Below are 6,595 nucleotides of genomic sequence, written 5' to 3'. Positions count from 1 at the left end.
CGTTTTCATTTTTGCAAAGTGGTCAATCACTCTGGACAGACATGGAAATATTACAGTAACTGTTATACAGTTGACCAGTGGTTCCCAACTGGTGGGTCGTGACATAAAAGTGGATTGTGTGTCATTTTCAGTGAGTCGCAGTCAGATGTGTGCACGAAAAAAAAAAAAAGTTTAGGGAGAAAAAAATCTAATTGTGGCAACAAAACCAGATATTTTTAGCCATTTTTCTAGTGACTATTAGTGAGTATTTTAGTAAAAGGCAACCCGACTAACAAGTTGGAGGTGGACTCAGGACAGACATGGAAATATATTTTTAAAAAATCTAAATGGGGCAACAAAACCAGATATTTTCAGCCATCTTTCTGAAAACAAAGACATAAATGTTACTATTTTTTCTGGAAACAAAACCACATGCTTTAGCTGTAGCCATTTTTCTGGTGACAAAACAAGATTATTTTAGTCAAAGTCACATCGATTAACAAGACAAGTCTACTGTGCTATTTTTCTGTGAAATAAATTTGACTGATTTAAAAATTTGGCTCACGACTTGATGATATGGAAACCTGTCTTTCTTCCTGAAGATAAACCATTTGAGAAGCACTCAACTCACACATGCTTACTCCAAATCATCATTGATGCAGAGGTCCTGAGCAGAACCAGCAGACAATAACCAACATTATGTTTCATGTTCATTGGAAATTCCCCCGACAGCTCGTACAGCAAATTAATATGTTTGTCTTGATACAAGGAATAACGTTAGCTAACTTAGCATCAACTTGAGACAATGATGTTGCCTAGCTAGCTAGGACTTCACTTACATCTCTCATTCCTCGCTGCTTCTTCCCTGCTGCGGGCGAATAACTTTCTGATATCCATCTAGGAGTTACAGTTTGAGTCAAATCGAAATCAAAATAATATAATTAACAAATTGTTGTTGGCTAACGTTACCTACCTCAGCAGTGATTCGCATCCCCTCTTTCTCTCTCTCAACTGGAGTCTCGATCCACACGTGAATAAATTACCATATTAATTAGCCATGTGCTCATTGTTACGTGGAGTGAATACAATAGCAATCAATTACCATACTAAGTAGTAAGTGCGCTGTTGTCTATGTTATGTAGACTTGAAACTCTGAAGCGTTTTTTTTTTATTGGTGAAAATTTAACTGGGGCACTGCAGATCAACACTGGGGCACGTGCCCCAGTGAATTCTGTCTGGCGACGCCACTGCCCATGTCATGACCCAAAACAAAATGTAAATGGTCCAAATCCACAGGCTGACGTTGCAGAACTTCCTGCAGCCTTTGCAGCATTCTCTGCATAAAGTTCCTTCCAATTGAAATTGCCTGTAATTAAAAACATGGTATCTTAATGCTCATAATGCACGGATTAGATGATGTCATGCTATGATGAATTAATGTACCTAAGAACATTTGAACAAAACTAATTGTATGTTTTTTGTTAATCAAAAAAAAGGTGAATAAGGGTTCAAAGGTTTATACTGAGATTGTGTTTAAAATTAGATTTTCTGGAGCATACCTGGCCCAGCCTATGCACTACCATTAAAAATGCACACGTACTATGAAGCTAAATATATGAAAGCCAATTATGGTGACATGTATGTTGATTAACTTGCCATTACCTGTTGGGATTGTGAGTCTGCCATCTCGTTTTACTTTATAGTCCTCTGGCCTTAAATTTGTGCTCCCTGGCTGAGGAGTGCGATATTGCTGGTGAATACTGTGTTGGCACATTCACGGAGCCTCAGATTCCTAGAAAAAAAAACACACCTCACAGGGCTGGAGAAATGGTAGCATACATCTTGATAGCTGCACTGTCAGACATCAGAACATTATTGCCCACTCTCCTTCTATCAAACATGAGAGGCGGCTGAAAACCCAGGACATGCCGGGTGTGATTCGGTCGTAGGCACGAGGAGGCCGCATCACACCCGTGCTAATATACAGTACAACAGCACTCCATGGTGTGATATTGCTTAATTATCAGTGTTTGGTTTTGATAACGAAAGTACGTTAATTGAACGTCTTTAGCTTAGCTAAGCTAACGTTAGCGCTTGTTCCGGCAGGCCTTTGCCAAATCTGATAACATAAAACACATACATTTTAACGCTACAAGGTTCTATGTGGCAACCAGCAACAAACACGGAGTAACATACTCACGGGCAGTTTGGGCGGTGCAGGCGAACTCTTTTGCTCCATGCTGTCGGTAGGGAGAAGGTGCACCACAGGCCCGCCCTCTTACTTCCACTCACTCCCCTCAAGGCTTTGAGGCGCGTTTGTTTCTTCCGCAGAACTGGACTTCCAACAGTTGAGGTGCCGACACTGTGGACTTAAAAAGAGTAAATGCCGACATATTGTCAGTAAAAATACATTCAAATGCCTTCTAATCGTTTACATACATTCTTGGTTTCAGCTTAATCCGCAATACTGAATTTGAGACATTGACTCTAACACACAATTTTTCCTTTTGGAAAACTTGTTATGCATCCTCATTTCGAGGAATGCTCAAACGGTAGTAAAGTACTACCATATCTGTAGGACTGTGCAGTACATCCAGGTCCACGTATCACAATTTTCAGAGAGGGATACTGTGGTCACTGCTCAAGGTTGAACAATATATTAACTGATGAAAATAAGAGGAACCAAAAAAATCTCCCCGTCAGGGAATCGAACCCTGGTCTTCCGCGTGACAGGCGGATATACTGTCCACTATACTAACGAGGACTGCCCTAACCTTTGATTTTTAAAGAACAACCAACGATACAGCCTTATCCCTGCCACGCCACAACCACAGCGGTGCCATGTCATACGTTTGCCGTCTCATAATGCCGATAAATTGATTCTCTTAAACTTGTAACTGACAGTTGTGTGGCCAAGGGGTCTAAGGCGATAGATTTAAATTCCAGTCTCTCAGGAGGCGTGGGTTCAAATCGTACCACAGTCTTTTAAATTCTTGTAACACACTTGTATCTTTCCTGACCAAAGCAGTAAAACCTCATTTGGAAAACATGTGGAAATCAGGCCAAAACATTAGCTTTGGAGTTCTTTACACTAGGAATGTGATCAAAAAGAACACAACCAGGGCAGGGGTGAGGATGTGTGCAGCAGTCCAAATACAACACAAAATGAGTGACAGTGTAAATATGCATTGTTTTATAAACCTATGTCATTTTGTACGTATGCAGATTACAAAGGCTTTTGGTCTGACTTTTCCCACACAGGTTTAAGGATGAAGGATCAATTATTCAAAAAAGCAAAGGAAAGTTTTGTTTCATTGACTTGGTATGGCTAAAAGGTGGACATGTATGTTTTTGTCAACCTGTCGTTTGAAGATCTGCGCCCCTACCTTAGACACTCAAGTCAGTTGTATTTTTTCCTGTATTCGGATCACACCACAGTGATAGCATGTATCGCTGGTCGGCACGGAGCGACTTGCAGAGGGAAATAGCGTTATTGGTGACATTTTGTGGAAACTGAAACCTCACCCTACACCAAGGAGTCAATAGAGGACATGAGAAAAGAACCCCTGTTCGCCCTTGTTAGAGTTGTATACTTTTTCCACGTCCATATTCCTGCAGCAGTTCCCTAAGACACAAAAGTTCTCGCTCAAAGACTCCAACCAATGACCTTTGCAAACCACGTTTCAGACTTTGTAAAACTGACATGGTATGGGTGCTTCGTGCATCCGTCAAAAAAGCAGCCAGGAAGAAAGTGTCTGGGTTGAATGTCAGCTCCCTGGTGGTCTAGTGGCTAGGATTCAGCGCTCTCATCGCTGCGGCTCGGGTTCGATTCCCGGTCAGGGAAGCACTGTCTAACCAGTCTGGGAGCAGTCAAATTGTCATTTATGTCCACAATTCTCATGTTTATGCTCATTGGATGCAAATCATTAACATTGACATTTTCAAAAAAGGTAACCGGGAATTTGTTCAACTGTTCTTCAGCGTGGAAGTCTGACCATATGGGTGTTCTTATCATGTCGTGAAACCAAAGAGTATAAGTAGAACCGAGCGGAAATCTTTCACATAAAACACACAAGATAGCAGAGGATAGTTTCAATCTATCGACGTCTGGGTTATGGGCCCAGCACGCTCCCGCTGCGCCACTCTGCTAACTCTATTTGTATTCCTAGCTTTATGAAAGGATGGATTGAAATACCATCGTTTATGTTTTCCTGGTGAGAAACCTGTTTGGTTCCTGAGACAAAAAGGATTTGTCCTTGTCAATTACTACTAAGGTACCCCAAAGTAGAGGCTTTTGTTTCTTCCACAGAACTGGACTTCCAACAGTAGAGGTACCGACACTGTGGACTTAAAAAGATTAAATGCCGACAAATTTGTCAGCAAAAATACGTTCAAATGCCTTCTAATCTTTTACACACATTCTTGGTTTCAACTTAATCCGCAATACTGAATTTGAGTCACTGACTCTAATACACAATTTTTCCTTTTTGAAGACTTGTTATGCATCTTGATTTCGAGGAATGCTCAAACAGTAGTAAAGTACTACCATATCTGTAGGACTGTGCAGTATCTCCAGGTCCACGCATCACAATTTTCAGAGAGGAATACTGTGGTCACTGCTCAAGGTTGAACAATATGTTAACTGATGAAAACAAGAGGAACCAAAAGAATTTCTCCATCAGGGAATCGAACCCCGGTCTTCCACGTGACAGGTGGAGATACTGTCCACTATACTAACTAGGACTGCGCTGTTTTGTGTTTTCTAAAGAACAACCAACGATCCAGGCGTATCCCTGCCACGCCACAACCACAGCGGTGCCATGTCATACTTTTTCCGTCTCATAATGCCGATAAATTGATTCTTTAAACAGTATGTATGACGGTAGTGTGGCCGAGTGGTCTAAGGCGCTGGATTTATTCTCCAGTCTCTGGGAAGGCGTGGGTTCAAATCCCCCCACTCTCATTTATATTCTTGTAACACACTTTCCTGACCAAAGCAGTAAGACCAAGCTTGGTCCTCATTTGGAATGCTTTGGAAAACTTGTGGAAATCAGGCCAAAACATTAACTTTGGAGTTCTTTACGCTAGAAATGTCTTCAAAAAGAACAAACTGGGGGTGAGGATGTTTGCAGCAGTCCAAATACAACACAACATGAGTGACAGTGTAAATATGCAATATTCTATCAACCTGTATCATTTTGTACATATGCAGATAACAAAACCTATTGGTCTGAGTTCTCCCACACAGTTTTAAGGATGAAGGATCAATTATTCAATAAAGCAAAGGACAGTTTTGTTTCATTGACTTGGTATGGCTAAAAGGTGGACATGTATGTTTTTGTCAACTTGTCGTTTGGAGAGCTGCGCCCCTACCTTAAACACCCAGGCCAGTTGTATTTTTTCCTGTATTCGGATCACACCACAGTGGTAACATGTATTGCTGGTCGGCACGGAGTGACTTGCAGGAGGGAGAGGACCTTTTTGGTGACAATAGAGGACATGAGAAAAAAACGTCGGTTTCGCTCTTTTTAGAGTTGTATACTTTTTCTAAGTCCATATACCTGCAGCAGTTCCCTAAGATACAAAAGTTCCCGCTGGAACCTTTGCAAAACACATTTCAGACTTTGTACATCTGACATGGTGTGGGTCCTTCGTGCATCCGTCAAAAAAGCAGCCAGGAGGCAAGTGTGTAGATAGGTTGTCAGCTCCCTGGATGTCTAGTGGCTAGGTTTTGAGGCTCTTCCTGCCACGGCCCGGGTTCGATTCCCGTTTAGGGAAGCACTGTATAACCAATCTGGGAGCAGTCAATTTGTGTTTTACGTCCACAATTCTCATGTTTATGCTCATTGGATGCAAATCATTATTATTGACATTTTCAAACAGGTAACCGGGAATTTGTTCAACTGTTCTTCAGCGTGGAAGTCTGAACGATTGGTGTTCTTATCATGTCGTGAAACCAAAGAGTGTAAGTCGAACCGAGCGGAAATCTTTCACATAAAACACACAAGATAGCAGAAGATAGTTTCGATCTACCGACCTCTTGGTTATGGGCCCAGCACGCTTCCGCTGCGCCACTCTGCTAACTGTATTATCAGTCCTAGCTTTATGGAGGTGTGGATTGAAATACCATCGCTTATGTTTTCCTGGTGAGAAACTTGCTTGTGCCCTGCGATGAGGTGGCGACTTGTCCAGGGTGTACCCCGCCTTCCGCCCGATTGTAGCTGAGATAGGCGCCAGCGCCCCCCGCGACCCCAAAAGGGAATAAGCGGTAGAAAATGGATGGGATGGAAACTTGCCTGTTTTCTGAGACAAAAAGGATTTGTCCTTGTCAAATAGTACTAAGGCACCCCAAAGTAGAGGCGTTTGTTTCTTCCGCAGAACTGGACTTCCAACAGTCACTGTGGACTTAAAAAGAATAAATGCCGACAAATTTGTCAGTAAAAATACGTTCAAATGCCTTCTAATCTTTTACATATATTCTTGGTGTCAACTTAATCCGCAATACTGAAATTGAGTCACTGATTCTAATACACAGTTTTTCCTTTTTGAAAACTTGTTATGCACCCTAATTTCGAGGAATGCTCAAACAGTAGTAAAGTACTACCATATCTGTAGG

The 6,595-nt window shown here is 41.8% G+C and overlaps 2 non-coding genes across 2 annotated transcripts; one reads left to right on the top strand and one right to left on the bottom strand.

Annotated features, from left to right (window-relative positions):
* Positions 1-2,671: 2,671 nt before the first annotated feature.
* trnad-guc (transfer RNA aspartic acid (anticodon GUC)) lies at positions 2,672-2,743 on the bottom strand. The gene has a single exon. It is a non-coding gene; the product is annotated as a tRNA-Asp (tRNA).
* A 1,008-nt stretch (positions 2,744-3,751) lies between these two features.
* Positions 3,752-3,823, top strand: trnae-cuc (transfer RNA glutamic acid (anticodon CUC)). The gene has a single exon. It is a non-coding gene; the product is annotated as a tRNA-Glu (tRNA).
* Positions 3,824-6,595: the final 2,772 nt, after the last annotated feature.

This window comes from Nerophis ophidion, linkage group LG27, assembly GCF_033978795.1.
Source record: "Nerophis ophidion isolate RoL-2023_Sa linkage group LG27, RoL_Noph_v1.0, whole genome shotgun sequence".
In the NCBI taxonomy this organism is placed as follows: Eukaryota; Metazoa; Chordata; class Actinopteri; order Syngnathiformes; family Syngnathidae; genus Nerophis; species Nerophis ophidion.
The sequence above is the reverse complement of the archived record's forward strand: the minus strand, read 5'-3'. Positions and strand labels throughout refer to the sequence as shown.